Below are 6,359 nucleotides of genomic sequence, written 5' to 3' on the forward strand. Positions count from 1 at the left end.
CTGTGACACTGGATTCACAGCAATGAGAATGTTGAATAGTAATGTCGATAAACTGTGTCAGATACTGTGACACTAGGTTCACAGTGGGGAGAAAGTTTAACAGTCATGTACAGTAGACTGAGGTAGATATTGTGACACCAGGTTCACATGGGAATAAGGTTTAACGGTGATGTATGGTATGTTGAGATAGATAATGTGACACCAGGTGCACAGTGGGGATAAGGTTTAATGGTGATGTACTGTAGACTGAGGCAGATACAGTGACAGCAGGTTCACAGCGGGGAGGAGGTTTTATGGTGATGTAAGGTAGACTTTGGTAGATACTGTGACACCGAGTTTACAGAAGTAAGAAGGTTTAACTGTGATGTACAATAAACTGTGTCAGTTAACGAGACACCAGATTCACAGTGGGAATCAGGTTTAACAGTGATGTATGGAAGGCTGTGGCAGATACTTTGACACATGGTTCACAATGGGGAGAAGTTGATCACTGATGCACGATAAACAGTGGAAGATACTGTGACAGCAGGTTCACAGTGGGGATAATGTTTTAAGGTGATGTACGGTAGACTGAGGCAGAAACTGTGAGACAGGATTCACATTTGTGAGAAGTTTAACAGTGATGTACTATAAACTGTGTCAGATACTGTGACGCCAGGTGCACAGTGGGTATAAGGTTTAACGATGATGTACGGTAGACTGAGTCAGATACTGTTACTCCGGGTTTTCAGTAGTGAGAAGGTTTAAAAGTTATGTACAATAAACTGTAGCAGATACTGTGATACCAGGTTCACATTGGGGAGAATGCTTAACAGTAATGTGCAATAAACTGTAGCAGATACTGTGACACCAGGTTCACAATTTGAATAAGATTTAACGGTGATGTAAAATAAACTGTGGCAGATACTGTGATACCAGGTTCACAATGGGAATAAGGTTTAACGGTGATGTAAAATAAAAAGTGGCAGGCAAAGTGACACCAGATTCAGAGTGGAGAGAGGTTTAATGCTGATGTATGGACGACTGAGATCGTTACTGTGACATTGGCTTCACAGCAGTGAAAAGGTTTAACAGTAATGTACGATAAACTGTGTCAGATATTGTGACACCAGGTTCACAGTTGGGAGAATGTTTAGCGAGATGTACGATAAACTATAGCAGATACTGTGACACCAGGTTCACATTGAGGAGAATGTTTAACAGTAATGTACGATAAACTGTGTCAGGTACTGTGACACCAGGTTCACAGTGGGGAGAATGTTTAACATGATGTACAATAAACTGTAGCAGATACTGTGACACCAGGTTCACATTGAGGAGAATGTTTAACAGTAATGTATGAAAAACTGCGTCAGATACTGTGACACCAGGTTCACAGTGCGAAGAACGTTTAATGGTGATGTACAGTAGACTGGGACAGAAACTGTGACACCGGGTTCAGAGTGGGAAGAATGCTGAAGGTGATGTACAGTTAACTTTGACAGATACTGCTGACACCGGATTCACTGTAGTGAGAAGGTTTAACAGTGATGTACAATAAACTCTGACCTATACTGTGACATCAGGTTCATATTGGGGAGAAGGTTTAACGGTGATGTACGGTAGAGGGAGGCAGATACTGTGACACCAGGGTCATTGTATTGTTCATTTATCTTAATTACAACATCTAATTTATATGCTCCATTTTTTTGTGGTAACTTCCAAACATTCCATAAACTTCAATTCTAATCAGAGTTTTTTCATTTAAATAGGTCACCACTAAAAGCCCAAATCATTTGATCTCTTAAGTACACAGCACAAAATTAAATTCTTTACCTGGGTTTGGGTTCAATGTCACTTCAGTCTCCTTCATTATTTTTTCAGTCCCTTGTTTTGTGCTTTCTGCTTTGCCCAGCCGATTCGCCAAATGGGCATCCAACTCTGTCTTCTCAGCTTGACCCAACGTCTCCTCTGTAAACTTAAGGAAATTTTCACATCTGCATTTTCAAAAACAAAAATGATGCTGTGACTTGCAATTTCACATCATAATCCCACTTGCTAAACTTGCAAGCAACTGAATCGCATCCAACAGCTGGAAAATTGCAAGCAAACTGCTTGGTTAAAGCAAAGATGCCATCCAGTCACCCCATTAAATTTAACAACAGATAGCAACCTGAAAGTTAAATACAAAGATCTGTATCAGGAATATTAACAGGGTTTTTAAAAAAATCATTTCCACTATTGAAAGAAAACTCCTCAGGGAACACCAGGCTCTTGTTGAACAATTCCTGTTGTATTGCTCAAAATGGTTTGAATCTTGATTTCAAGCATAGTCATTTGGTGAGATTGTTGGTCCAGAACAAACCCTGCCCACACACTCCCTTAACTACCTGCAAAGTCCTGGTTCAGCTCTGCTCCATGCTAAAGCTATCAGAGCTTATCCGAAGAGATAACAGACTTCAGATGCTGGTATGTTGAGTAAAAAACACCCTAATACTTCACTGAACAACACACCTCTCTCTGAAACAATTGTTGACTCTTTGACTTTACTAGTTGGGGTACAGAAGGATAAGGGGGACCTCAGAGGCATTTCAAATAATGGAAGGCCTGTACAGAATACATATGGCAAAGATGTTTCCCATGGTAGGAGATTCTAGGACAAGCGAGCATAATTTCAGGATAAAAGGGTGTCAATTTAAAACTGATGTGGAACAAATTATTTTGTCAGTGGGTCATGAATCCGTGGAACTGAGGTAATTGGGTTTATTTAAGGCAGAGATTGACAGGTAATTGATTAGTTAAGAAATCAAGGGTTATGGAGAGAGAGCTGGGCAGTGGGGCTGAGTGGAAGAATAGTGGAACAGACTCGAAGGGCCTACTTCTGCTCCTATATCTTGTGATCTATATCCTGCTGGAGACCTAGACAACCTTCCTCTTGTATTCCATTCTTAGAAAACAGTCTGCGTCATGAATTTATATCATGTGAAACCATTTCCGATTGAATCCCATGTTACAAGTGAACCACACTCCTCCGGGACATTTGTTCTCATGTTATACCATTTTAGCCAATTCAATAAGATAGCTAAAGACAGCTGCGTTTTTCTTAATGCAAATTCTACATTGACAGGACTACAGCTTCAACATTTTAAAAATTAGTATCGAGCAGCTCAAATGAGATTTCTTGCTTCTTTTTTTGAAAGGGAAAAAATTGAATCAAATAAAAAAGGAGAGAGGAAAAGCAGAAGAATTTATATCCAAGTGGGAATTGAAATTAATGGTTGGTGATAAAGATACACCATTGTTGAAACATTTGATTAATATATGGAATAAAATGAATGATGAAAGTGGTGTAAGTGGATATACAAATCCTCGTCTCTTTTTCGAAGGATCGTCAATTTCTGAATAGCTGGTTTCGTCAGGGGATTATAAATGTTGAAGATTGTTATGAAAGGGGTCAAATAATGTCATTTCAGCAACTGAGAAATAAATATCGTATAACTCATCGCAATCTTTTTTGCTATTTCTAACGAAGGACATATTTGAAGGATAAGTTAGGACCAACCATGTTGTACTGAAATAGAAATTCCTTATAAAGAGGAATTGTTAAAATGTTTACTTCGATAATGTATTCTTTATTACAAGTAGGAACTTTTAAATGAGGAGTTCATAAGTCTAGACAAATGTGGGAAATGGTTTTGAACGTTGTAGTAATGTATGATATAAATTAGTTCAGTATAGTTGTTTTTACATCAGTCATGGAGCAGATGTCACCAAGAATATTATCTGAAAGCTACACCTAGAATCAGGTGACTCACGCAGTTGGATATGAAAAGCACTCTAGGAAGCTGATTTGGCAATAGAGATCACCTGATCCAGGGGAGATGTATTAATTCACTTCAACTCAGCAGTCTGGAACTATTGACCAGAGTTCCACGCTGCAGCAGTGAGGAAGGAATTCACAACTAGTTTTTCTTCTACAGTTACTTCTTACACTAGAGAAATTGATTAGAATAAAATCAGAATTATCAGATCAATGTTTAAGGTGTGGTGAAGATGTAGCAACTTTCTTGCATTCAACTTATCTTTGTCCTAATGTAAGATCTTTTTAGGGAGAATTATAAATTTTTTGGAACAAGCTACAGGAGTTGTTTTTCTGCAAAATCAAACTTTATTTTTATTAGAAAATATTGAAGGAACAAGGCCCAAATTAAATCTATTAGTATATCAACTGAAATTTGTTAAATTAGCCTTAGTGGTGATGAGGAAATGTATTGTACTTACTTGGAAATCAGATATATTTTTAGGGATGCCAAGATGACATGCAAACATTCAAAGTTGTATTCTTTTGGAAAAAATTACATATATCTTGAGAAATATATACTCTATGCTTTTGAAAATTTGGCACATGAATATTCAAATATTAGGCTTCAATTTCTAATAATGCCCTTTCCATCCCTCTAGACATGGGAGATTCTCCTCTAAGTTGTAAAATTTTAATTTAGATGTGTTAAATTTCCTCGGCACCGCAAACTCTAGGGAAGCGCAGGACTTGCGCAGGGCACCAGAAAACAAGAAGACCAAACCCCATCAACATCTTAGAAGCAGAGGAGTCAATCCACAGGTCAGTGACAATGGAATCAGACCAATGAGGGGTTCTGCAGCTGAAGGACCCACACAGGTGACAGGCTGTTGGTGACTTGATGAGAGGAACCCATGCTGGCTGTGGGCTTCTGGATAAAGCAGTCAAGGAACTCACACCAGGCCGTGGATTCCTAGAGACTGGTTCAAGACTGGCTAAAAGGGTGTCAGACCTGGGATATGAGTGCTGAAGGGTTCCTAATCGTGTCAGAGTTTCAAAACTGGAGCTCGCATTACCAATGGCTTGGATTGGTCTGTGAGCATTGAAAGAGAATCCACAGACCCTCAGTGACTTGGCCCAGGATTCGGGATGGTGGGGGTGGGGGAGAGTGACTCTCTTTTCCTTCCTTCTCTGACTGCAAGAGGCATTTCAGGCAATTTCTGCCAATGGCGAATCTGTCTGTCTTTCAGCAAGAAAAAAGCAATTTTGTATGATATGACACATTTTAAATACATGACAGTAAATTGTCTCCTGAAATACAAACTCCACTCACCAGTTCTACCTGGATTATACCTCTTCCCACTTATTTTTTTGCAAGGACACCATTGATTTTATCACAACTCCTCTGCTGCATCTGTCCTGTGACAGATTATCTATATGTTATATTGTATGTAGATATGTTTTTGAAGGATAGATTGTAGGAGTCGTGTAGGTCAGAAACAAATACAAACACTTTGCAAAACAGCTCTTACTTAAAATGTAAGAGCTTTGCCAAGAGTGAGTCATGCAGGCGCCGAGAGCCGTCGAGAGCATTTGAAAAGTCTGTTTTGCTAAATAATTTCAAAAGCAGGTGCAAAATGGAATATTGTTTTTAAAACAACATATTATTGTACTCAGAAGTTTACTGTTCTAAGAAGGTCATCTGCTTTTGCAGGCAGAGAGGAGACACCAAATAGGCTTTTTGCTAAAAGAGAGAGAGAGAGAGATGGCAAGCTGGCATCTTGTTGAAACCCCATTTTGAAGACGGGTTGTGAGTTCTCAGTTCAGCCTGTTGAAAAACCTTGTTCTACATACAAGAGGAAATGGCTGGCTAGAAATGGTGTTTCACCTGAAATAAGGGAAACAAAAGGAACTCAATGGTGACCTGCAGAAGAGGTTATCATTTGGAAAACTCTGATGGTGAAAGTTTCTTTGGCAAGACACCAAAGTGGCTGATCAGAGGGAATCAATTTTTACTTGTCCAATGAGCAAGAAATCCCTCTCTGAAACCAACAAGAGCCTTCCTGGAGGGTAACCATTTACTTTTAAGCACCAGAGCTTGGTGAAAAGTCATAAATGTTGAATTCTGTGCAAAGTATAAGAATTGATAGATACCGGTAAACTTGTAGGAGTGTCAAAGAACTTTATACACATTAAATACACCTGTGCTTAGAATTAGAAAGGGTTAATGTTAGGCAGTTACATTAATAGTGATAGTTTAAAGTTTGATCCTGTTTTTTTGTTTCAAGGAAATTAAAAAGACATTTGTTGAAGTATCCATTTATCTTGGTGATTTTCTATTGCTGCTAGGTTTTGGGGTCCTCTGGGCCTGTAACAACCCCAAGTTTAGGTCCTCATACGAGGATACCCAAAATGTCTTATTTCTTCAATAATTGCTGATTCCCCCATACTGTCATTGATAAAACCTGCACCCATATCTCCAATTCTCTTTCTGCCTTTAACCCACCTCCTTTCCGGCAGAACACGGACAGAATCCCTCAGGTTTCTCACTTACCACCCATCAGCTGCCACATCTGACACA

The sequence above is a fragment of the Narcine bancroftii genome, chromosome 11 (genome assembly GCF_036971445.1).
Source record: "Narcine bancroftii isolate sNarBan1 chromosome 11, sNarBan1.hap1, whole genome shotgun sequence".
NCBI classification, from domain to species: domain Eukaryota; kingdom Metazoa; phylum Chordata; class Chondrichthyes; order Torpediniformes; family Narcinidae; genus Narcine; species Narcine bancroftii.